Source organism: Oreochromis niloticus, linkage group LG3 (genome assembly GCF_001858045.2).
Source record: "Oreochromis niloticus isolate F11D_XX linkage group LG3, O_niloticus_UMD_NMBU, whole genome shotgun sequence".
Taxonomy (NCBI): domain Eukaryota; kingdom Metazoa; phylum Chordata; class Actinopteri; order Cichliformes; family Cichlidae; genus Oreochromis; species Oreochromis niloticus.
The window spans coordinates 51,431,775-51,457,332 of record NC_031967.2 but is presented as its reverse complement, the minus strand read 5'-3'; the positions used below and the strand labels follow the sequence as shown (position 1 = coordinate 51,457,332).

The window sequence follows — 25,558 nt, the reverse complement described above, 5'->3', positions numbered from 1 at the left end:
TATCATGATTGTTAATAGCTGTTCTTTATCTGCTTGTTTTTATTTAATTTTAGTTTTTTGCTCTTTTAGCTGTCAGTGACTCTGCATCCACAATTTCAGTTTCTGCTTCTGTTTGTTGTTTTTAGTTTTTCATACTGTGAGGAGTTTAAGAATGAACACTATGTGATGGTTGAAGTACTTTGCATTGTTGCTCTGTTAACAGGTGAAGTGCAAATGACTCAACATCATCTTGTCTTACACTCATCTTGACTTCTAAACTAAACAAAGTTTTTTGTGCCAGATCAGTGCAGATTTCATGCCAAGCAATGGCACATGCTTTAAATTCTGTTCTCACATGTTGAGAGTTTCGATGTGTTTACAAATGTGTGTTCTCATCGATACCTGAGCAGCAGCTTTCTGTAACCTTGAAGATGACTTACAGACAGCTCATAGAGTGCAGTGCTGATTACCAGGACTGTGTGTGCTACGTGTCTCTCATAGAGAAGTCATACAGCTCCCCATTATAAGTCTGTGCCCACTGCACAAACCCAGATTTCACTCATAAATCAAGTTATATGATCCCAGGAAAGACTGTAAAATGTTCAAATTATTTACAGCAAAATATAAATCTTTTACAGTCTGCAACAAAGCACTTTTTGCCTTTATAGGAAGTTTTCCTCCTCATTATCAGTTGTGTGGTGAATTGATGAGCAATAACAACGAGTACTAAATAGTAAAGGTGTCTTTGCAACAAACTTACCACCAACAGCTTTAGAATCAAAACTTGAACTTTCCTTCAAAATTTTACTATCACTGCCATCATAAAGCATACTGCAAGTTACTGAAGCATTTAGTGGTAAAATGAATCATTAATTAAAAGTTTCCTGGAGTTATGAATAAACATTTGACATTTTCCGTTTAAATTGTCATCATTATGTACCGAGTACTACAGTGAGTGTTTATGACCATCTGGATCTGTCAAGATTTGGGGCTTTATTTCAGCCAGTGCTGTTGAGAATCCTGTTAAAATTGATAACATTCAAAATACAGAAAAATACTGTCGGGTTCTGTTGCACCAAAGTGTTTGTTTGATTTTTCAGCATGAAAATGAAGTAGAGCTCTAAATCTCCTACAGGAAAATATTTCTGATGATACCTAAAGGAAATTACAGAAATACAGTTCAGGCTGTTTATGAACTGTTTTTGCCCCATATACTGTACTTCCATATATGTTTCAATAAATCACTGCACCGAATGGTTGCTCAAGACTTTTGCACATTACTGTATATAATGGTAAACTTACAAACAGAAACTGCAGTGATGTTAAAAATGTTGTGATGTTATGATTCTTGACATTATAGACTTTCAGCTACACGCCTCTTCTTCAGTGTGCCATGTTTTAGTTTGTATTGGAAACTTTTATGTTCAAGGCATCTCACGTCAGAGAACAGAACAAATGAAAAAAAATGTGTCAAATGTACCAGAGCATGAAATTCCACTTCAAATGTTTCACTGAGCTGATGCAGGTTGGTAAAACTGTCTTTGCAACCTACTACTGCAACCAGCAGCGTTAGTGAATGAAAAATGTAAATGTTCCTTTCTAAGTAACTATTATTCCCATCATAATGCTACTGCAACAGTAACAAATACTGAAACATTGTCATAAAGATACAAATGAGAAGATTTTAAATTTGTCCTAAACTATTTATTTTAACAGACATTTTCAAAATTGTCAACAAGTTTGAAGGTTATAAGAAAAAAAAAACTGTAGCAGTAATATCCTGATGCTCAGCCGTGTGACGTGTTTTATTTACAGTTTGTAATTTTTTTCCGAATGCAGTGTGGGCAACTTTCAGGTCCTTGTCCCAGCTCTGCACTCCTCTCCTGCTCCTGGTACTCTTACCTCTCTCCAGGCTCTGGCAACTTCTGAAATGTGGAAGGTGTGGTTACTTATGGATGTAAGCCGTATCAGGAAGTCATACCTGGCACAGTCCTCTGAACAAGTCGCTCCACCCCTCCCCTTTACACCCCTCCCCCCTCCATGCCTTCAGATGTTAATAGTATGAAAACAGGTAGTAAATTCAAACATATAAAGTATATATTTAAACTGAAAGTCAGAGAATCCCAGATATATCTCTCATATTAATGACCTGAGCTGCGTTAGCGATAGTATGCTAATAGTTAACAGAGATGAGAGAGTTCTAAAAAAGCCAAAACCGAAGAAATGTGATTCATGATGTTGGAGATTATAAATCCTCTCTGTGTCCTCCTGTCTGACCTGCAGGTGAGAAACAGGTGTGAGGTGTCAGCTGTCAGGTAGGTGATGAGTGAAGAACAGAACAGAATCCATTTCCTCTTCAAACTGCTGTCAGACATTATCTACTGCACTCTGATCACATCAGCTGCTTTCTACAAAATCTCATCAACAACATCTTTAGAAACAAACATCAACAACCAGGAAGCAGCTTCACCTCTGATCACACACACACTCAACTCTACTCACTCACCTGGAGGAACAACAACACTCAGGTAGATGATGCAGATGGATTTTTTTGTGACTGAACCAGAAATAATGAAAGGCTGTTCTAAAATCTTTGTCATGTAACAGAGCTGTACACACTCAGAAATTAAAGTACAGAAATGTACCTATGGGGGTACAATGTCTTGTCACTGGGGTGGTACCCTCTAAGGTGTTCTGTTCATCTGTTCATAATTTTTATGGACAGGATTTCTAGGCGCAGCCAAGTGGCGGAGGGCTTTTGCTTCGGTGGCCTCAGAATCTCATCTCTGCTTTTTGCGGATGATGTGGTTCTGTTGGCTTCATCAGGTGAAGGCCTCCAGCTCGCACTGGAACGGTTCGCAGCCGAGTGTGAAGCAGCGGGAATGAGGATCAGCACCTCCAAATCTGAGGCCATGGTTCTCAGCCGGAAAAGGGTGGAGTGCCCACTCCGGGTCGGGGATGAGTTCCTGCCCCAAGTGGAGGAGTTCAAGTATCTCGGGGTCTTGTTCGCGAGTGATGGGAGAAGGGAGCCGGAGATCGACAGACGGATTGGTGCTGCGGCTGCAGTGATGCGGACGCTGCACCGGTCTGTCGTGGTGAAGAGGGAGCTGAGTGTAAAAGCGAAGCTCTCAATTTACCGGTCGATCTACGTCCCTACCCTCACCTATGGCCACGAGCTGTGGGTAGTGACCGAAAGAACGAGATCGCGGATACAAGCGGCAGAAATGAGCTTCCTCCGAAGGGTGGCTGGCCTCTCCCTTAGAGATAGGGTGAGAAGTTCGGCCATCCGGGAGGGGCTCAGAGTAGAGCCGCTGCTCCTCCACATCGAAAGGAGCCAGTTGAGGTGGTTCGGGCATCTGACAAGGATGCCCCCTGGGCGCCTCCTGGGTAAGGTGTTCCGGGCATGTCCCACCGGGAGGAGGCCCCGGGGCAGACCCAGGATGCGCTGGAGAGATTATATCTCTCGGCTGGCCTGGGAACGCCTTGGTGTTCCCCCGGATGAGCTGGAGGAGGTGGCTGGGGAGAGGGAGGTCTGGGCTTCTCTGCTTAGGCTGCTGCCCCCGCAACCCGACCTCGGATAAAGCGGATGAGGATGGATGGATGGACACCTCTCCAAGTATGACAAAGAGATCCAGTTTCTCCTTGAAGACGTATGGCAGGAATAAAAGTGCAGCCCTTGTGTCAAGATCTGCCAAAAAAAAAAAACCCCCCCAAAAAACACAAGATCACCCATGCATTTTATCTGGCATTTCCAGTTACCTATAAAAATTATATAAAATGGAAGCCTTTAAGTTAAAAAAAAAAGCAAATACCTGGTAGGTCATCAGTGAGAGCCTCCTCTCTTGCATCAAGGTAGAGCTGGTAGAGTGGGGTTTTCCCTCGTGTAAGGTCAATCACCTTTGCTGCAACACATGAGGGCCCTTCACGAAATCGCTGGCTTACATTACCCGTTGTTGGTTGGATCCACCCGAGTTTGTTGCACAGCTACAAGTAAAAAATTCATTTTCAGTACAAAATAACAGTGTATGAAAATGAAATAATCTAAAGTTGATATTAATTATGTATGGTGCTGCATAATTATTTTTTTTATAGAATTTAACAACAATACTGTAAGAAGTTACATGAACATACAAAAAAAGGAAAGAGGGACAGATGAAGAAAGCAAGGTCAAGGGCAAATACAATTTACTACTATAAACATGTTAAATGTGACAGCTATTTCCAAGTTCAATTCAGCTTTCTGACTTACACCAGTAGGCATCCCTAAGAAGGGGTACTTCTTCAACACATCCTCCACAGGCATACCATCTGCAATTTCTTTTTGCCGCCAAGCAAACGTTTGCTGCATACGGTTATGAACCACCATGGTATCTGGTTGCATCTTCTGATATTGGCACTGTAAGACCTTTAAGTGGGCGTCTATGGATAATAAATCCTCTCCTTGGACGCATGGTCCCTTGAAAGAAAGCAAGAGTGAGAAGAGAAAGTCAAAACAGATTAGAAACCCAACATTAGACTAAATATACAATTAGAGCTGACACGATCTGTGCATCACAAAGAACTCGTATCGGTTAAAGTTAACCGATACCATGAACCAATATTTAAAATATGGAAACTCTGAAATAATTTCACATAAAATCTTAATTGTTAACTTGAAATTTTAGTTTTGGAGTCATATTTAAAATGTTTTTTTGTATTTTTTAAAATCTAGTTCACCCTCTTTTAGCGCCTTCCAATTAATAATTTTTTGTGAGGTAGAAGTATTAGCACTGGTACTTTGTATTAGCAAGTGCTCTAATCCAAGTATTGGTATTGTTTCGGTTTGAAAAAAGGGGTACAGTTGCATCCCTAATCCTTAGTTTTAGATGTAATAACAGATGCAAGAACATTTTATAGCTCAAGATGTCCCTCACACCAACCTGACAAACATTTCTCTGACTTGTTCGTTGACATTTATTAGGCTGCCCTCTCCTCGTAGAACCAAACTTCTCCTTACAACGCCTCACTGCCTCACTGTCGACTAGTGGTGCCCGCTCTGATTTGAATTTACGTCTCAAAGACATATGCCATGTGTGCTTGTTGAACAGAAACATAAGTTACTGTAAAAACAATCTACACAAAATACACCCAACAAAGAATCAGTAAACATACTTCATACAAACCTACTGAGAGGCTACAGATTGTCTTACTAACAAAACAAGATCGAAAAAAGCTTCACTTTTACTTTGTAATCTTGAAGGAACCTATTGCAAATTTTAAATTTAACTTACATAACCATTTCCCTCACGATCCTTGAGGAAAGGATACTTCATTACCAGCGTCTTCAGAGCTTGCACATATTCAGAATTTGTGGGATACCTGTAATATCAGAAGAAACATAAGTGTTAGAGCAACTGCTGACAAACAAACTTTATCAAGTGTCAGTTATTGTTTCTTAGCAATGTAGCGCTTATTTTCAATATGACAGATTCAGCTTTTTCTAAAGCAACAAGCTAATATTACCCTGATTAACTTACATAGTATACTGTGCCACAGCTTCATATAGAACTCTGATTATTGTGTGTCTGTCCCTTGGATTTTTATGGCACGGTTCTTTGTTGTCCAGTTTTAGTTGCAGATTTTTGGGAAATCTTGGAATTTCAAAAGAGGCTGGCAGTCTCAAAGTATTTTCATTGCTGTGAAAACAGTTAAGTGTTTGTTTTTATTGCATGAATTGAAGTATAAAACACTACAGTAACAATACATATGGTAGAAACAATGATCATATTAACTAAATCCTAAAAGTGCATAACGGCCAACATGTATGCTTCAGACATACTAACTTCATTATAAATAAGAAAATACCTTATTGAAGTTGACGAAGTAGACAGTTGCCAGTCTTCTGGAGAGACAGTCTGTAGAGTCAGCGTCACTGAAGATTCCTTCATCCTTGACACAAATTGGTTGAATTTAACCTGCTTTTTGAAGGATCCTTGGAAAAGGTATGCAACCATAGTCTCAGTAAGACCGCAGTCAACTGTGTCACCATCAACCTCATTGTCTGCAAGATAAATGGTAGTACAAACTCTAAATTCCATGTAAGGATATTTATCACCACATTTTTACATGGGTAAAAACCATATATCACACACATTAAAACCTTTTGTACAACTTCTTTCAGTTCAAAGAAATATTCATTAAAAAAAATCAGTAAATTAAATAAAGTAAACCAAATTTTTAGAGTGAATCCTCTCGATATGCAAAGTTTTCATTTTTAAATTTAGATGTTTGTTTGGGACTACTGGACACAGGAGAGCAGAGTCTGAGCATGCTTTTGTGCCCTTTCAAGTTTGGAAGAAAAAAAAGACTAGAATGCTGTAATTTGTTAATATTCACTAGTAAGGTGACTCCTTTCTCCAGATTTCCGACAGTTTCTGCCGTCTCTTCTTTCAGACCGATTACTTATAGCGATAACACCCGCAGGACCGTATTACAAGCTCAGATTACATGCTGAAAAAGTTCCCACATTGCTTAAAACTCTACTATCAAACCCAAGCTGCCACACCCTTGTTATATTTTAAACAATTGCGGCGTCAAGATATTTCCTTTAAACGTTATATTCAGCCGCCCATGTGTGTTGATGGCCTTGGAATGGATGTAAAAACGTGATTTTATTAAACCATTAATACACTAACGGTAAACTGCATTCAGCTACCAGGGAATCAAATTTCGCGCCATTCCGCTGCGCAGGGGTTACCGAACCCATAGACTGTGGCGAACCACATATATAAGTTCAAACTTACACAAATACTATGTGTACACATTTTTCATTCTTCAGAACTGTGACCTCAACTTTACACATGAAACGTTTGTAAAAAGACATAATTTGAGCTAAGAGAGTGCCGAAACTAGCTAAATTGCTAATATACGTTAAGCTAGGCTAAACCAATAATTAGTAATTACGCTACATTTTTCTTTAAATAAAACTTACCTCTGAAACGCTGAGCTTCAGCTTCGGTGACATCTAAGCCCCACTCTTGTATTTTTGTTAAGAGTTCCTCGGTTGAAAGTGAACAGAGCACACCAAGACTTGCAAGTTCGTAATCCATCTCCGTCCATTGATAAAACAAAATGGCACCTGCTGCATTTACAGAAAGTTCTAGAATCCACCAGCTATTCGTTGAGTTTCTTCTTCTACTTTTTGTTTGATGTTGTGAGGATGGGCTCAACTCGCACTCCGAGTTCAATAAGGGTGCTTTTTGGCAATTCATCCAAATAGTTATACTTTTTAAAAAAAACACTCTCTTAAAAAATGTTTAAATGCATTTTTACTTTTTTTCTTTCAAATAAATTCATTGTTCTTAAAGCAGCTTAAAAATAAGGGGGGTTCAGGGAATACAAAAACAACAACAGCAATGAAAATAATAAAAAATAAAATAAAAACACTAAAATATATGCTTAAATCAATACAGTTGCAAATAAATTACTGTCAAAAAGAATTTAAAAAAAAATCTCTAATCAAAAAGAGCTTAATAAACCTGTACTTTATCTTTTGAAAGAATGGGTACAAATAAGTACTTTTCACAATTAAGGAACATGTATGTACCTTTCAGACGCTAAAAAAGGTACAGATAGTTACCCCGAGGTCCAATATTTGTCCTTAGACTGTATTAATGTCATTTTTGTACCTTGGGGCACAGTAATGTACCCCTTCCGTACCCCTATTTCTGACTGTGTAGTGAAATGCCAGCAGACAAATTTTTAATGAAAACAGAACAATAAACCAGACAATCAACAGGGATTATTGACATTTTTTAAAATTACTCAAATCATCCCCTTGACACATCTGAGAGCTCGCACAGTCTGAGCCTTCGAGAGGATTCAGAATGAGGTTATATCTGTTTCACAAGAAAGAGACACAAAATTCTCAGAAAACACAATCCCCACCCCTCCACTGCTACTGGACTACAGCCCTTCCTCAAGCTTCTCTCATTGTCAGCAGTGCTAATATCTAACTTCTTTAAAATCATAGGTTTGAAAAAAGCAGCTCTTTTCTCTTCATCTCCAAGACCATTAAATTCAATGTGCCTATATTTAAATCCACACATAAAACAGGAGAGACAGAGAAAAAAGAACAGTAACATACGGAGTATTTGTATAAACAGCATCATCCTCATCAGTAAGAGCTTGAGCTCTTACTTTCAAAATCAGTTTCTTTAAATGATAAATCTCTTGATCTGTTAACACACAATAAATGAAATTTCCAGTTTGTTTGGTTTTTTTTTGGTCAAGGCCTGAGACGACTCAACAAACAGCTTCAGGTCTGGAAAGTAGCCCTTCACTTTTACCAGCTTGAGGCCTTTGGTTTTCTGTAAGAACCTCCTAATGTCAGCAGGAGAGTACAGACTGTGCTGTTCCTGGTTCAGAGACAGCACTTTCAGACTCCATACTGCTCACTCCGGCTTTGTTTCCTCTCTTAGATTTTAAAGTTTTAGTTCAGGTTCAGAGCTTTTCCTCCTTCAGAACAATTTCAATAAATTATCATCCTCTCACACACACTTATCAGTTGTTTCATTTTTCTGATGTATGTCAAAAACACAGTGTCTATGATGTCAGTGCTTCTCAGTGTCATTATCATCAAACCTGTCATCATGAAGGAGAAGAAGTCGATTCTTTACTAGCACATTTCTAGCAGGACTAACCAATGGGAGAACGGGCGTAGAAGTGTCATGAAAGATGACACCTCTTTCTACAAAATTATTAACTTTAGATATCAAGAAAGATAACAATTGCACCATCAAACTGGGGGCGGATTTCACACCACCATAACCCCCCAGCTCTCCCACACCTAAACCAGCCTCCTTCACTGAACAGTTCACAGTCGGTGTGAGTCTGACTTCTGAGTCTGGTTTAAAGTGATAAGAGGTCTGATTCCAAACTGCACATGTGGCTTTTACTTGACAGACTGTTGATAAAGTTTTTCAAGGCTCTTATAAATTTTCTTTTTCATAAAGATTGAGGGAAGTCTCCACTTGTTTCAGAAAAATCATTTTGTCTTTTGTCCTTCATCATCATGGTTTAAATTCATTAAATCGCACGGTGGGATTATGAGTACAGATTGTGCCAAGGACTGTTACAGGCGGTCACTTTGCGGTCTGCACTTCTTTAATCGGGTGACTGGAGTTTAAACTAAGTGATTGAGAAAGCCGTGACGAGGGCCTTGGATAATTTAATAAAACACCTTCACAGCTGTCACTAAGCGCTGGAAAAATAAGCCATCAATGACTGAAACAAAAGATTGGGGGTTTTTTTGTCCCTTATAAGGAGGCATTCAAGCGCCACTCGCTGGCATGAAATACTGACTTATTAAATGGCGATTTTTACATAATTTTTTTAACCAGATGTGTTGGAACAGTGGCGAATTTTGGCCTGGCTTGCCATATTATAGGTGAAAAAGCTGTTAAAAGGGCTGGACGCCGTTAGACTGCTTAGTTACACACCAGAAAGACTTTCTGCGCTATAAACACTTGACATTATGCACTTTCCTCCAAGATTTATTAGTTACTATATGGTTCGCAAACTTTTTTTGCCGGGCCCCCCTTGTTTTAGAAGAAAAATGTTCGCCCCCCCACCCCCGCGCGTGCACACGCGGACGCACACGCACAAACACATCCTTCAACCACACACACCCATATTTTGCTCCATTGCGGTTTATTTCACACCTCAAACATTTATTAAACAATTAAGCAAATACAAATAACCTGCAATAAATTACAGGTAGTAAGAAAATAAACTACCAACTCTATTACGCTCCGTCCGCACCTACACGGGTACTTTTGAACACGCAACTGTTTCGTCCACATGTAAACGGCGTATCGAATCACCGAGAACGGAGATTTTTCAAAACTCCTTTTTTTTGCATTTACGTGTGGACAAGGAATACAGAGTTTGTCACGCAATGTCAAAGGTATGTGCCTTTTTTCACGTCACACTGTGCGCCACGTTATTGTTTACATGAGATAAATTGCAGAATGGCAGATAGAGACAAAAATACTGTTACTGTTAATCTGCAGGTTTTACACACTTACATACAGGCAGTTACTGTCCCTGCATTTAGAAAGGCAGAGGCATCACGGTGTAAATTATTTTACATGTAGTTGTTTTTTTCCTGTGTAATAATGTTCAACATTGCTATCAATACATTTTTCAAAAAAACCCTCTACAAAATGGGTTCAAAAACATAAACAACTGTGGGATACTGTTTGTCCATGATTTGAACAGCCCAGCGCTGCTCCCGATGCAGGGAAAACTAATTCTGCAGGGAGACCTACCTCGGCACTTGTGCAGGTGAAACCAAAGGGAAGATTTGCTTCAGCATATTTTCTAGTCTTTGGCTTAGAATGAAGTTGGTTTGGAAACATATTGATGCTTCATCTCCTGCTTTGCGTTTGTGTGGGTGCCCCGTGCTAGCAGTGTCCAAGCTTTGTTGTTGGGTTTTTTTTTTTTTCCCTTTTCATGCCGCGCCCCCCCCTGCAATAGCTCTGCGCCCCCCCTAGGGGCGGGCCCCACACTTTGGGAATGTCTGCTATATACAGTAATGGATTTCTATACATGGTACATCAGATCCCCTGCACAGTTACCAGCTGTCAGCTATGTAAACTGTGACCTAGGACAAGCTGATGGCATAAGATGTAAGTACAACTCCTCCGGTTTCATATTTAAAAAAAATTATTGCGCTAGCTTACGTGGTTGCAGTGCTACTGGGAAAAAAATAGTTACGCAAAGCGTAGCGTGCCCGCTCCGACCGACTGTAAAGGGTTAAAAAAAAAAGTTTTATTGATTATAAAATACACTATATCGGTGTATTGGTATATTATATTGGTATCAGCAGATATCCAAATTTATGTGATATCGTCGCATAAACAAAACCCCCTTTAATCTTACGTAAATTGGACTTTAATACTAACACTCAGATGAGAAAAACAAGCTTTTGTCTTTTCTCTTTTTTAGCTTAACTTTTAACTTCATTTGGTGAACTAGCTGCACAGCGGCTCAGAGGAAAGGACTCCAAGGGATCATTAACACTGCCCAAAGGATCACTGGCTGCCCTCTTCCCACACTGGAAGATCTACACAATACCTGCTGTCTTAAAAAAGCTCAAAACATTATAAAAGATACCTCACATCCTGGCCACATCCTGTTCGATCTCTGTACCATCTTAGTGTAAGGACTAATAGACTCAAACACAGCTTTTATCCAACTAAGACATCTGGATACTGCTACAAAAAATGTCCATCACGCCACTCTTGTATGTGTATGTGAATATTTGCTAATACTATTCTTATTAGCACTTTATGTATTTTATTTATAGATTTTATTGAATTTTCTTATTTTATTTATATTTTTTATGTTGTGAGGGATGATGCACTGATCAGGGCCCTGATATACAACGAAATTAAAAATGGTCCGGACCATTTTTAATTTTGTTGTACTTGTGAAAAATGACAATAAAGACTTTCTGATTCTGATAGAAACTTCAACCTTTACAGTCAAAAGACTTAAAATTCCTAAATACATCAACTTATAAAAGTTTTCTGATATCTACCAATCAGTTGCTCATGATACAAACCTCCTTTAACCAGTAATAATGAAAAGAATTACATTTTAATAACGTCAAATCATGGTTGACTTTTAATCTCTGCCAATTTTCTCTCACAAACAATTAATTTTTCCCTGTACTGGCTGCAATTTTGTAAGGTTCATTTTTAACAGGTAAAGACACTTTCATAAATTACATTTTAAAATACATTTTCTTAATTTTATTAAGCAGTTGAAGGTTTGAGTAAAAACACCACTGTGTCTATTCCTTCACTCAGGAGACCCAAAATGAAAAAAGAGCAGCACACCACGGCAGTATACACTTCTATTGTGTGTCATAAAAACAGAATGTTAAAATCACTGGTTAAAAAGTGGGGACGCAAACTTCTAACTGGAATATGAAGACAACTTTTCCCATTTCACCAGGGCATCCTCTATAGTTTGGTGTTATCTGTGGGGAAAGAGAGTGAGTGAGAGCGGGGGTACAGAGAGAACTCCTAAACACCGTGATTTTTTAGAGTTGTTTTCTTGTGGTGTTGGTGCCATCTCCAATGGAATAGCCCATGAAATCTAAAAGAGGGTCTTCTCTCTTGTCTTCTACTGTCAGTGTTTATCAGGCTACTCACTCCAAGTGGTGTGTGATGCTTTCCACCATTGGAATATGTGATGTAGATGTGTGATGTAGATGTGTGATGTAGATGTTTCAACACTCTATTCTAATGTGTAATTTAAAATATGAGGTAATTGTGAAATAAAAAATAATGGGTTGTATAAGCATTAAACATTAAAAAAAATAATTCTAACGAGGCCCGGTCCTTTGAAGACTACGAGGGAAAGGTTATTAAATAGGACAGTCTGGCCTATGATGCGCTGCCCAGTTTACCTAGCAACCATAACACAAGTCGCTAGCAATGTTGTAAACGGCATTGTAGGCCAGAAATGAAGAGAACTTACTTTTACTAAAATATTTTCATTCATATGTGATGTATATCTGACTCTGAGAGTCGGAGTCTGACACACGTGGCTGGTTCATGAGTTTAGCCTAAGACAAATAGTGACATTCCTTTCCTGTGTGAAGCAAATCACATTGCTCAGAGATGCTGGTGTTTGCATTGACTTTGCAAGATTTGCAATGACCCTGTTTGTCACACTTTCTCATCTCATCCTCCTGAGCAGCTGATCCTCAAGACAAAGTTTAATGATGGAGCAAATCAGACAAAACATTTGTGGAGGTCCACAGGCCACACACTGTGAAACAGTATGACACATATATGCATCAAGGATGGACTGACATGAAAGAAATGTGCTTTTGATCTTATACTCTTAGAACTGAAAGAGAATTAGACCTGGAAACAGCTGATGGGTGGAAGTGACAAAGAAGAAAAAGGACATGTGTATTTTATTACACGTCCTTTATTTATTGTCTTTTGGAACAAACAGTAACGGGTGGAGGCGACAGAGCAGAGCATCAACTCTCAGTTTCAGATGAGCTGTTATCAACACTGCTGCCTCCAAAAACAACACAGAAAGGAAAAATTTCACCATGAAATCATCACTTTGTACTGTGTGTTTTCTAAGAGGAAGGATGGATCATTCCTGAGTTTATCAGAGCACTAAAGATCACAGTAAAGGTGATGCTGTCCTGGAACTTTAAGTGTCAATCAGCAGCTCAAATGGGAAACACATAAACCAGCTGTTTTGTTTTATTGTCACACAGTTGTTTAAAGATACGACCACAGATCTGCTGACTGCAGCTTTGGTTACAGCTGGTCAGTCTTCTGTCACATGGACTCCAGCACTGGTTTGTTTCACCTGCCTTAAAGAGACCAAATTATAACTTTGATAACTCAGCTGTGGTCCTTTCTTGGTTCCTTCTCTAATAACAGTTCAGCAGCTGTGTCCACTTTGAGCTGCATCCGGCTTATTTTATAAGACAATCTGAGTTAAAGAGACTCTGCTTGCATATCTCACATGATTGTAATGGTCTGGTAACAGGTAAAAAAGAAATCCACACACCTTCACCTTTACAACATTCAGCTACAAAACAAATGGTGATCCCCTTTAAATATTTTACCCTGATTACCACCTTCTTAAAGAGATGATTTTCACATTTACTCTTAAATCACTTCATGTTCACAGAATAAACCATTTTTTACTCGACTCACTGGAAATTTTCATCACTTTGTACCTAAATCACTTTAAATTACAACAACCTGAGAAAGAAAAATGCCGTTTTGGTTAAGGCCTCACTGTTCATGGATGTCTTGGACGTGTGTTCATATATTTCTTTCTTTGAAGAAAGCGAAGAAATAAATATGTCGGTATCCTCAACTCAAGTAAAATACCTGACAGTGTTAGTGAGATCGGATTCTGTTAAGTCTCAGGAGTGTAGATTTACCCCAGATTTATTTATATTGTTAGGCTGGAAATCACATGTAGCTCACACTCTTTCCCAGCAGAACTCAGCTCAGTCTTTTCAACATCCAAAATCTGGATCAGGACCAATCAGAAGTCAAGGATCATCGTGGAGGTCAGTAACCTGTCAGTCAGTCGGAGTCACCGTGGAAACCACCTGAGAAGATAAACCAGGACTTTTCACTCACTCACCAGTTCATTAAATTTATCACAAGGACAGTTGGAAACACAAAGTCATTGGTAGAAACTTATTATGATGAGTCCAGGCCATGCTGATGAAGGCTTCACCTTCATATTTGGACCTGTCAGATCTGTGTCTGCGAGCACCTGCAGGACAAGTCTAAAGACAAAGAGAGACAAAGTCCAGACTTTAGAAGATCAACAATGATCCTTTCATTCAGGACTGAATCTGCTGAGAATATTTTAGCTTTTATGTCAGAATAGAAAAAAGAATAAGTGAAAATAATCTGTTTAATGATCATAACAGAAGACAGATACATTTCATTGTGTGTGTGATGTGTTTGGTAACAAAGCTGTACCGGGACACAGTTGTTCTGTTTGGGGCACACGTGAAGTTTGCAGTGCAGGTAGACGTCACCAGAGCTCCCGGTGAACTCGAACATGTTGAAGGAGAAGTAGTTGGAGGTTCCCAGTCCGTTTCCCAACACCTGCACAGTCTGGTCAGCAGGGTTAGCTCCACAGCTTGTGTGCGGCCGGCGTCAGTGAAGCTCTGCATGGTCAGAGTGTAATCCCAAACTCCAGATGTGATGTGCTGGATCACAGAGCTGCAGAACACAAACACACTTCAGCTTTCTCTGACTCACAAACCTCACGAGAAGCTTCACGTCTTACAGTAATTCAACCACACACCTGTATCCGATCCTGAAGGTGGCAGTCTTGATGTCCGGCTGAGTTTGGATGCAGGAGAAGTCGATGTAGATTTGGTCGTGACGAGTGATGATGTCAGAGGAGCTGTTCTGGGTCATGATGGTGTTTTTGTAGATCACTTGGCTGTTGTTGGTCTGCAGAGTCACACAATCAGATGTTGATACTGACTTTTAACATCTGACATTTCAGTTCATTAATCTCAAAGTGCATATATATATATATATATATATATATATATATATATATATATATATATATATATATATATGTGTATGTGTATATATATATGTATATATATATGTGTGTATGTGTCCCTATACTGCATGACTTTTTAATTTTTGGGGAGCTTTAGGGTCCCTAATAATATATCACTCATAAAATTTGACCCCCCCCCCAAACGGATATTGGTTTGTTGCTTTAAGGCAACACTGTGCGATATGGAAGAAATATAGTATCATCAGAATCCAACTATTTTTAGACATCGAATTTATAACACTGAATTTTTATCCTCCAAATTTCCCTGCAAAAATATTCACCTGCAAAAATTCACCTGCAAAAAATTCAACTGCAAAAATTCACCTGCAAAAAAATCACCATCAAATATTCACCTGCAAAAAATTCACCTGCAAAAATTCACCTGCAAAAAATTCACCTGCAAAAGTGATGAACTTAAATGACCCAAGCCAGAGCAATCAGCACTAGATCGAGTCGAGCGGCTCTCAGCCAATTAAATTACGCTGTTTGATCACATGACATCGTTAGCCAGCAGTGTGTCTCCTAGAAGATAGCTGTTTAGAGGTGGGGGATTAAGGCTGTATCCCAATTCAGGGTCTGCACTATATACTGCAGCCTTAAAGTACGCAGCCTCAACGATCTTCAAGGGCCGCGTACTCAAAGACCGCTAAGGCCGGAAGTGCGAGGCTCGTGAAATGGGACGGTCTAGCCTCCGTCGCGCTGCCCAGGTTGCCTAGCAACCATAACACCAACCGCTGGAAATGTTTCATACAGCTTTGTTTGACAGAAATGAAGGAGAACATATTTTGTTCGTGTGTTTGTTTCTACACGAACTTTGTGTGATTTAATAAGTATCTGAGGCTGAGACCACAGGACTGTAAAACATGATTGCTGGCCTTCATATCTGTACTGAACAGTCATTTAAGATTAGTTAGTAAATACCAATTAGCCAATGTTGTTCATGAGACTAAAGTCAGTGTAAATATGATATGGCCAATATTATAGTTATTATATTAATCATAAGTTATTACAGCAGTGAGTTTGAACTCTCAAATCAAATCACTTCTATTGTCACATCACATGTGCAGGTACACTGGTACAGCACATGTGAGTGAAATTCATGTGAGTGAACTCTGTGTCTAATACTGAGCTTCAGTAAAGATTCAAGTTCCAGTTATTTATAAGTCCTATCACCTTAAATCTTCACTCAAAGACAAATATCTTTGACAGTGTATATACAGATGTGTTATATATAAGAGACAAATGTTGTTCGTTTAATATGTTGGCATTACTAAATTTGGCTCAATGCTTACATATATGTGTAAAAAGAAAATGTACGAGCTGTGAAAACTGTTTCTAATAAACAAAGATCAGACTGATATATTAAATATTCCTTTATTGGGTGAGAAAATCAGAGCATGTCATAACTGCTTTAAGACACACAGAATAGATATCAGAGCCATAAACAGGCTGACTTCTGCTAAATGGGTCAAACTGGGCAGAAACTATACAAACACATAACATCCTTATAGAATATGATGTAACACTATAGATCAACTTACCTCAGAATATATAAAGCATATAAACAATTACAACAATATGATGCTACAAACTACTAATCCAAAATACTGAAAGCTTCATAGAACTGAAACAAACATTTATTTTTAGCTCCATTCTGCTGCTGATACATACTTTAGGTTTCTGAATATTAAACTTGTTGCTGCCTTTCATAGTGTGTAACTTGAAGGCCCTGAGTACTTTCTCTCACACTGAAAACACTGGGATGATAACATTATTTGAACATTACCTAATAAGACTGATTCAGGACAGACAGTTCTTTTAAACTTTCCTAGCAGTCCTTCACAAACAGGGAACAGTCTGTCTATTCTCTCCATCTGTCAGCTGCTGCTGGCTCTTCCTCCTCCTCCTCCTCACACACTGCTGAGTTTGTCCTGGTGGATCATCAGGGGTGCAAAGCCTCACACATGATGTGCAGCAGTGGGTTCCTCAGTCTGTCCTCACTCTGGACACTTGCAGTTGTCACACATGGAAATCAAATGTGTGATAAGCTGCAGGATTCAAACACAAGTGTAACTTATAAATACATGTTCATACTTTTATTCCACAGTCAGAGAGAAAGAAACAGAGAGAGAGTGCAGGACAGACAGACAGGTGACAGTCTCAGGTGTATACACTGCTACAAAACAGCACAAGAGAAGGAGGATTTAGTGTTTGTGTTATTACGAGTGCTAAACAAGAAGAGTTCCCAGATGGTCCAGTGGACACATGTGTGACTCCTGTGATTAAAGCATCTTTCTTTCAGCTTAACGAGTGAACCGTCAGCTCGTTCAAAACACACGTTAAAGTCCGTTTGGCTCGACACCACCGAACAGAGGCAGCAATATAACATAGCTAACATTAACAGTGCAGTGAATCCTGCTTGTGCCGTGATATTCAGGACTGCAAACCGAGCAGCATCACTGACTTTCAGCTTGTTGTGTTTGTGGATTTATGACTGACTTTAATTATCCATAAAATCATCACATTCTCTGTAAGAGAATCAATGAGTACTAAAAATGTGCACCTTTACCTGTGTGTTTTCTGGAACAGGAACAGGGTGATATCTGTGACACAACTCCCACAGCTGGTTGGGACTCGTGTTGTTTTCTGTTCGCAGTGGATGGTTGTCCCATCCACTGCAAAATGTATTAAAATCATCCTCCAGTCGAGGAAGAAAGATGTAATGGCAGCAAAAGGTGTGCGCAGCATTTGAAATGTCAAGAAGGCCTTCTTCCTCAAGGTTGTGAAGAACATCGTAGTAAATGCATGTAACGGCCACCCAGAGGTCTCTCCACAGTCGCTCTATTCTGAAATAATATATAAAAAAATATTTAAATTAGGTATGGCCTTTCTTTGGTGTGTATGAGAAATTCCCTGCTTGTTTCTAACCCTACATGAAATGTGTGCATGACAACAGTAATAATACATTATCAGGGCATGTAGGAAGGACCCAGGCATATCACTTAAAAGGTGCCAAAAGGGTTGTAATGATCAGTGGCAATACATGAGATGACAACCAGACCATTAACACAGAATGAACATTCAGGGAAGGAAGTAACAGACTGGAAAAGGTGTGTGAATAACTAAAAATAGGGCAGAGTCCTGAAGGCTCTTTGGGGTTTGTAGGACCTGTCCAATATTTTCTTCCTTGAGGGGTAAATAATGGAAATTGAAAGAAACAACAACAACAAAAACACCTGACACATATGAGACAATATATCCTGCTGGATAGGGCACTGTTCTCTAAAGACATTTTACTATAAAACTTTTTTCATAAAACTATTGTTACGTTCTTTGTCTAGGCGAGTATCGAACGCAACAAGAAGTTGGCCCACCCACACACCACCCAACTAAGTACACAAACCACAATATCTTCTAAAAGTGCTAAGCAGCCATTTATTTTGCTTCAGCTGTGAGCAGTGCCAAAAATAACAAACAAAACTCCCTACTGGTCCCTATGCTGTCCTACACAAAATAAAAACCAACCAAAAGACAATCCACTTACCTAACTTTCTAACAAAAACAGGAGAAAACTTAATCAACAAAAATGGCTTCTCACGCCTACTATGCTGCTGCAGTGAAGGATATATACACAAGGTGAACAAAATGTACGATCGCTACTTGACAAGACTATTTACAACTATTTACAAAACTAAGACACTAACACCAAACACATGAGTGGAACATGGTGGATACACAGACGGACCAGCCAGCACAAAGACAGAAGACGCGACTTAAATACACACAGAGAAACACAAGGAGATTACACACAGGTGGGGAACACAGCTGGGAATAATCAACCAGACGAGACAGAGGCTGTGTCCGAATTCAGGGGAAGGATGCTCATAAGGACACTACCTACCTACGTCACAAGGTAGTGTCCTTAGACGGACGGGTAGTCAGGAAGTGAGCGGCTTGGACAGCCCCCTTTTTTTCTCCATAGAATCTTTTTTGAACAAACAATCAGTTTCCAATATAACAGATGGGCTGTGGACAGCCTCCTAGCCTTCAGCTCCGCCCTTACTTGCGTGGTTTTCCGGTTGCTAGCGCCACAGCGCGAAAACTTTAAAATGGACCCAGAAATGTTGCTCCGTTGTGTGGACAATTTTAATTCTCGAGGAGCTAGAAAAACCTTATCGTCGCCGCCCGCACGTTTTGTACCTTAGGCTCATCAGAGACAATCATATCCAGGTAAAATCATTTCCTTTAATCTACACGCATTTATGAATTACGTAGCTAATTACACGGATGCCAAAAAAGTGTTCGCCTGCCAAAACTGATTTCCAATGTTTCCGAGTGTAATATGTGTAATATCTTTATGTATATTGGTAAATAGACTTCGGTGAACATGGTTTACTAAGGGGTTTTATATATACAATAATTACCTGTTGTTCAAGTATCTTTATAACTCTGGTTATAATGTAGGTACAATTGATATATTTGTTGCGCTGTCTGCTGTCCTCTTGGCCAGATTACTCTTAAAAAATAAATTTCTAATGCCAATAAGATTTTTTTTTTAACTGGATGAATAAAGGATATATAAAAGTCACTGCCAAAAACTGATTGCAGCTTCTACCTTGTTACAGGAATGTTGCTGGTGGCTCAAGGTGACTTGATATCATTAATGTGGGACACATTTGACATGTTTCACGTATTATAGACAACAAGTTATTCATAGCAGGTTAAATACGAGCAATCAGTTTAGGCCAAAAAACGGAAATCAGTTTTTGGCAGACAATCATTTTTTGCCACAACATCGGTCATTCTCACACATGTACTGTATCATATAAAATATATAAACTAAATATCTTTGAAACGTATAGAATCTAATCTTTTGTTTGTTTGTTTTTTTACATAGCACTTTATCAAACTGTTGTCTGCTACAGAGTTACAAGTATTATACTAATAATATAGCATCCACCATCTCCTGCTTGCATATCTCTGTAAACATCTCAGTGGTGTGGCAGCCACGAGTGAGCCCTGCAAACCCTGTGGATGGACGATGCAGTGGACAGTGGGAGGAAGCATCCTGAAGCTCTCTTTGCAGACCACCCTGTGTGATTCTCCACTCGCCCAACAGAAAAGACAAACCGCAGGTCTCAGTTGCAGCAGCTCATCCACGTCTGATCTTGCTCGGGCAGATTCAGCAACACTGCCAGAGACTTCCTGTAATCTATTACAGTTGTTAAAGAAACGGTCCAGGAACAGGTCACTCAGGTTAATCCTGTGTGAACAACTGAAAATATTGTTTTCCATCTTTACATACTGTGTATTTGAAATATTCTTGTTTAATTGTTATTGTTATTTACTTTATTGCTATCAAATAAATATCCAAGTAATATTGTTCAAAGTTAGCGTTGTGTTCATACATGTTACAAATGCCTGTAAATCAAATTGAGTTCAGTGACAATTACTGTTTGTTGGAATCAATTTATTAATAACATAAAACCTTTAAACTAATGCAACACATATAACAATGTAACAAATATATTCAAATAAATAAATTTCTCAATACATAACTCATTTGGGAACTAATCTTTCTAGAAGTGAAAACAGTCTGTCCATCCTCTCCCTGCTCTCCTCTCCTCAGCCTCTCTTTGCTGCCTCATGTCCTCTCTGATGAGGTCTAGCAGCTCATCATCCCTGTCTCTTTTCCTCTTTCTCCCTGTCGTAGGTGGCTGAGCCGCTTCGTCATCGCTATCGTTTTGGTCACCCACTGCTGCGCTTGGCCCTGGAGTGTCCTCAGGAAGAGAGGACATTAGGACAGGAGGCTTAATGGAAGGCATCTGTCCTATCACCTCATCCATGAGGGCAAACCAGAGCCAAGTAGCAGCAGTGGGCTTCCCACTGACCCCCTCTCCTGAGCCTGGATACTTGCAATCCTAAAGGCAGAGGAAATCAAAAATGACAGCAGGCAAATAAAAACACCACAACAAGTCTTAGTAATTGCACATTTATTAACTTGTGTTCTTGAGAATTATCTTCTTGATAACACACATACGTACTTTGTATTCTTTAAAGTTATCTCATGTCTTCTGGCCTGCAAGGGGGTGACTTTCCCCTGCAGGCCCATCTTCTCCAGAATTGTCCTGATCACACACAACAAATAAGAGAAGAAAGGACACCATGGCAACTATGTTAATCCCTAAGTCCAAAGGTTTTCACAGCAGAACACCAGAGGAACACCATCTGGACATCACAGGTTCTGTACAGCAGCGGTCCGTGAGTCGTTTGGTACCGGGCCACAGAGTTAAGGCTCCGGTGTGAAATTTATGGTTTTCAGGGGTTTTATCATTAACTCGGTTTCCCTGAGTCTTTCCCTTGTTGTAGTTGTGTGTTTTATTTTGAAAGAAATATTTACACGTTACCATAGCGACCAGAGAGCATTAAGCGGCAGAGAGGAGGATGTTACTGTCAATATTGGCGCATTTTCAGGAGGACGCTTCTAATAAAGTTACACAGTTACACAGTACATTCACGTTTATTATTATATTTACAAAATACCACAGTTTTTGTCTTGGTCGGATCATTTTATGTGGTTGTATTTATCCGTGATACCTTAGAGGCCGCTCCGTGTCTGACAGAAACCGGTCTGTGGCGCAAAAAAGGTTGGGGGACCGCTGCTGTACAGCATGAGGGCTAATAGGACCGTACTCATATGAATATGATGTGTACATTGATTTATTCTTGTACCTCCAGGCCGTAGCGGCCCAATTCCTCACCCCAGTGAAGAGGTGATCGTTTTCTCCTCGTTTTAATAAATTAAGCCGTTTGGTCTTTATTCCCCACAACATATCACCAATTCGAAAAAATCAAAATTAGCTGTATGTAAGCGGCAATACATGAAAAATCGCGGGACCCCCGATACAAGCTGGTTTACGGTTATTTTAAAGAAAAGAAACATGTCTATGCAGATGCCCAAAGCTTAACAAAACGACCGCTATAACAATTTAACTTTTGTACAACCAGATTTTCATATACTTACATATGAAAGTGTTTTCCTCTCCTGCTTCGACCACCATCGTTATCAGAAACAAATCTCCTCTATGACCCGCAATGAATCCTGGGATATAGTAGGACATGAAGGATACATCAGACCATCCTTAGAATTCAGGGCAAAGTAGGACGCATTTGTCGCCACATTTTGAGTGCTCTTTGAATTCGGACAGCCTTCGTCGGGTCGCCGCGACGTCATTGCCTCCAAATATGGCATTGGCGCATCCTTCCCCTGAATTCGGACACAACTAACCCCCAAATTCGCGGAAAAGTAGGACACATTTGTCGCCACATTTTGAGTGCTCTTTGAATTCGGACAGTCCTCGTCGCGTCGCTGTGACGTCATTGCCTCCAAATATGGCATTTTAAGCATCCTTCCCCTGAATTCGGATACAGCCAGAGGTAAAACTGAACACACTCACATGAGACGCAGACCTTCACAATAAAACAGGAAATGAGAACACTACACCAAGACGAAGACCTGACACTGAGAGACAGAATGACACATGGACCCTGAACTAAACTAAACGTAAGATACAACCGAGAACAAAATCCTTAAACATGACATAAAACACTGACAACATTAAATCATAACATTATACCCTTTAAATGTTTATGTATTTTTAAATAATGGAAATAAAGCTGCAACACCTTCCATCTTATGTCAGAAACATTTGAGGTTGACAGTATTTTATGAGAACAAACCTTTGATTGTGCACACTCATTCCTGAAATGAAACTGCCTCTTCCTGTGCCACGAACAGTAAACATCAGCCGTGCAACCTCCACATTTTCCCATCCATGGTTGCAACGAATCCTGAAAACAAAGAAAAGTACTTCAAAACATTCGAAGCTTTAAACAAACTTAGATCTGATAATAAAGAACAACTTATGCCTTAATCAGAGTGTTTTTAAAAAATGTAAAAGAATCCTTAAAATCTTTGATTGCTACTGCTCTAGAAGGCATAAAAAAAAAAAAATTGTCTCATGAATGCACTTTCCAGCATGTGTCAGTATGAAGTTTAATTTAACACAGCTGTTAAAACATTTTTCAGGATTTACCGGGTTGGTAACAATTATTTAGATTTATTGAATTTATAGGAAATTACACAAGTGCCATCTTGTATCATTATGATCTGTGTAAAGAGACAAGTTTAAGAATATTTTTGCAAAAATACGTTAAAGTTGGAAGTAATTGGCCGATGTTCCAATCTTGAAGATCAGCTGTGCCCATTTGTTGCACATTGTGGGAATGGAGAAGTTGAGGCCCTTGCAGGCTACCCACAATTTTCCCCAAACTGAGCGACCCAGCTAATTCAACACCTTTACCAAGCAGTGCTGTTATGTAATTGGATACAAGGGGTGAGACAGTAATATTTTCCCTCCTTGGTTGTAGCTCCCTGACATTACAAGGGTAATCATTTTATGATGTCGGGTTCAGTGTTACACCAGGATTTCAAATACAATATCATCATCAATAAGAATTAGTATTATCATTTCAGAATTGTAGGTAACCACTTTTAAATGCCATAGACTACTTATTTGTTTAATTTGATGTATTCTCTCTAGGAGAAAGCAGAGGGAATATCCCGTTTAACTTATGCTATCTGTTTAAGTTTAGATTTGTAAAGATATTGACCATATCCTTTTCTGAAAGTGTGGATATAATGGATGGGGTAAGGTACTGTCATGCCACAACTTTATAGTTGTTAAATTCTGGGTACAAGTATACATGCCCATCTTGTACATGTTTTTTAATATTATTATTATCATCATCATCATCACCACCACCATCCTACCCAATTACATGTTTCTTTTAATCAGGTTATGCTGTTTTAATGACTTTACAGTATAATTTACATTGTGTTCCTTCAATTTTCCCTAATTGTATGTTATATTAATCCCATATTTCCGTTTTAATATTTCTAATGTTTGCCTTGTTTTCTTCACTGCCTGGTCTGCCTCTGTCTCGCCTGTATGGATGCATTTACACCTAAATTTCCCCAACAAATGATGTTTTAATTCACCACTATTCCAGTGAAACACGAGTCTCCCATCTTCCTGATACCGGTCTCGAGTTTTTGTTCACCAAAGCACACACCAACTTCATACTGACGGACATATCACTGCCCTATTCCCACCTTGTCTGACCGTGTTTTGTGGCTTTGGTTCACTTTACCTCACTCTTCCCCATTCTTGTCATTAAATCAGGCCGTTCTGCAACCATGGCAGCCATTCACTCTATGGCTTTATTCATGGTGTATTTTACCCCTTCACCAAATGCCGTTCTCGTTTCCCACATTATATTTGCAGTGTTCGTCTATCTATAAACATCTGTGGAGTATGGTTTTGTACCGAGTTATCCTATTTTGTAGAGCACAGCATGTAAAGGTTAGCTCGGTTAGCAGGATGGTAGCATGTAGCGCTTAGTGAGACACGCATCAGACGAGTTGAGCAAAGACCCCGTCTGTGTACTTTATACGTGACCACCGGATTTAAATAAAATTAATGTTTCAAAAGACAAACTTGAAGATAAAACATAATATACTTACCGGAGAACCGCCAGGGTTTGCCGCTCCTGAATTCAAAACTGCCTCTGCAGACAGGCAGGGGAGGCGCGGAAATTTTCTTTGAGTTAGTCAAACGTTTTCCTCAGTTCGAGTAGATGATAAAATAAAAGAAAAATGAATGGGATTTTAAGTAGGACTAGGCGTCCTGTAATGATCTTTATTTAGGAGAAAAACTTAATCCCTCACCTCTAAACAGCTCTCTTTTCAGGAGACACACTGCTGGCTAACGATGTCATGTGATCAAACAGCGTAATTTAATTGGCTGAGAGCCGCTCGACTCGATCTAGTGCTGATTGCTCTGGCTTGGGTCATTTAAGTTCATCACTTTTGCAGTTGAATTTTTGCAGGTGAATATTTGACGGTGAATTTTTTGCAGGTGAATTTTTTTCAGGTGAATATTTGCAGGTGAATTTTTGCAGGTGAATTTTTTGCAGGTGAATATTTGATGGTGAATTTTTTGCAGGTGAATTTTTGCAGTTGAATATTTTTGCAGGGAAATTTGGAGGATAAAAATTCAGTGTTATAAATTCGATGTCTAAAAATAGTTGGATTCTGATGATACTATATTTCTTCCATACTACAAGGGTAGTAAAATGGCAAGTTATTCTATAATAAGTTGCATTAGTACAACAAGGATGAACAAATAAATAAACAACAAATAAACAATGTAAACATTTCACAAAACAATAAAACACCAAAATGCATCCAACATTTGACCATAACCCTATGCACGCGCGCGCGCACACACACACACACACGTTGTGTTTCCATCACTTTTGTGGACATTACATTAACTTACATTAATTTCCTGGAGACTTATCCTGACTCTACCCATCACAAG

General features: G+C 39.2%; 2 long non-coding RNA genes across 3 annotated transcripts; both read right to left on the bottom strand.

Annotated features, from left to right (window-relative positions):
- Window positions 1–463: 463 nt before the first annotated feature.
- Window positions 464–7,211, bottom strand: LOC102082535 (sterile alpha motif domain-containing protein 3). The gene is made up of 9 exons (XR_003218831.1): window positions 6,949–7,211; window positions 5,823–6,018; window positions 5,495–5,653; window positions 5,249–5,336; window positions 4,898–5,053; window positions 4,228–4,434; window positions 3,792–3,963; window positions 3,564–3,667; window positions 464–517 (listed from the first exon to the last, which is right to left on the bottom strand). It is a non-coding gene; the product is annotated as a sterile alpha motif domain-containing protein 3 (long non-coding RNA).
- Window positions 7,212–17,103: 9,892 nt separating this feature from the next.
- On the bottom strand, window positions 17,104–22,962 carry LOC109202550 (uncharacterized). Of its 2 annotated transcripts, none has more exons than XR_002062472.2 (3): window positions 22,854–22,962; window positions 17,683–17,959; window positions 17,104–17,161 (listed from the first exon to the last, which is right to left on the bottom strand). It is a non-coding gene; the product is annotated as an uncharacterized LOC109202550 (long non-coding RNA). The 2 variants fall into 2 exon arrangements; XR_003219396.1 differs by having other exon boundaries at window positions 17,117–17,161; window positions 17,677–17,959.
- Between the last annotated feature and the right edge of the window lie 2,596 nt (window positions 22,963–25,558).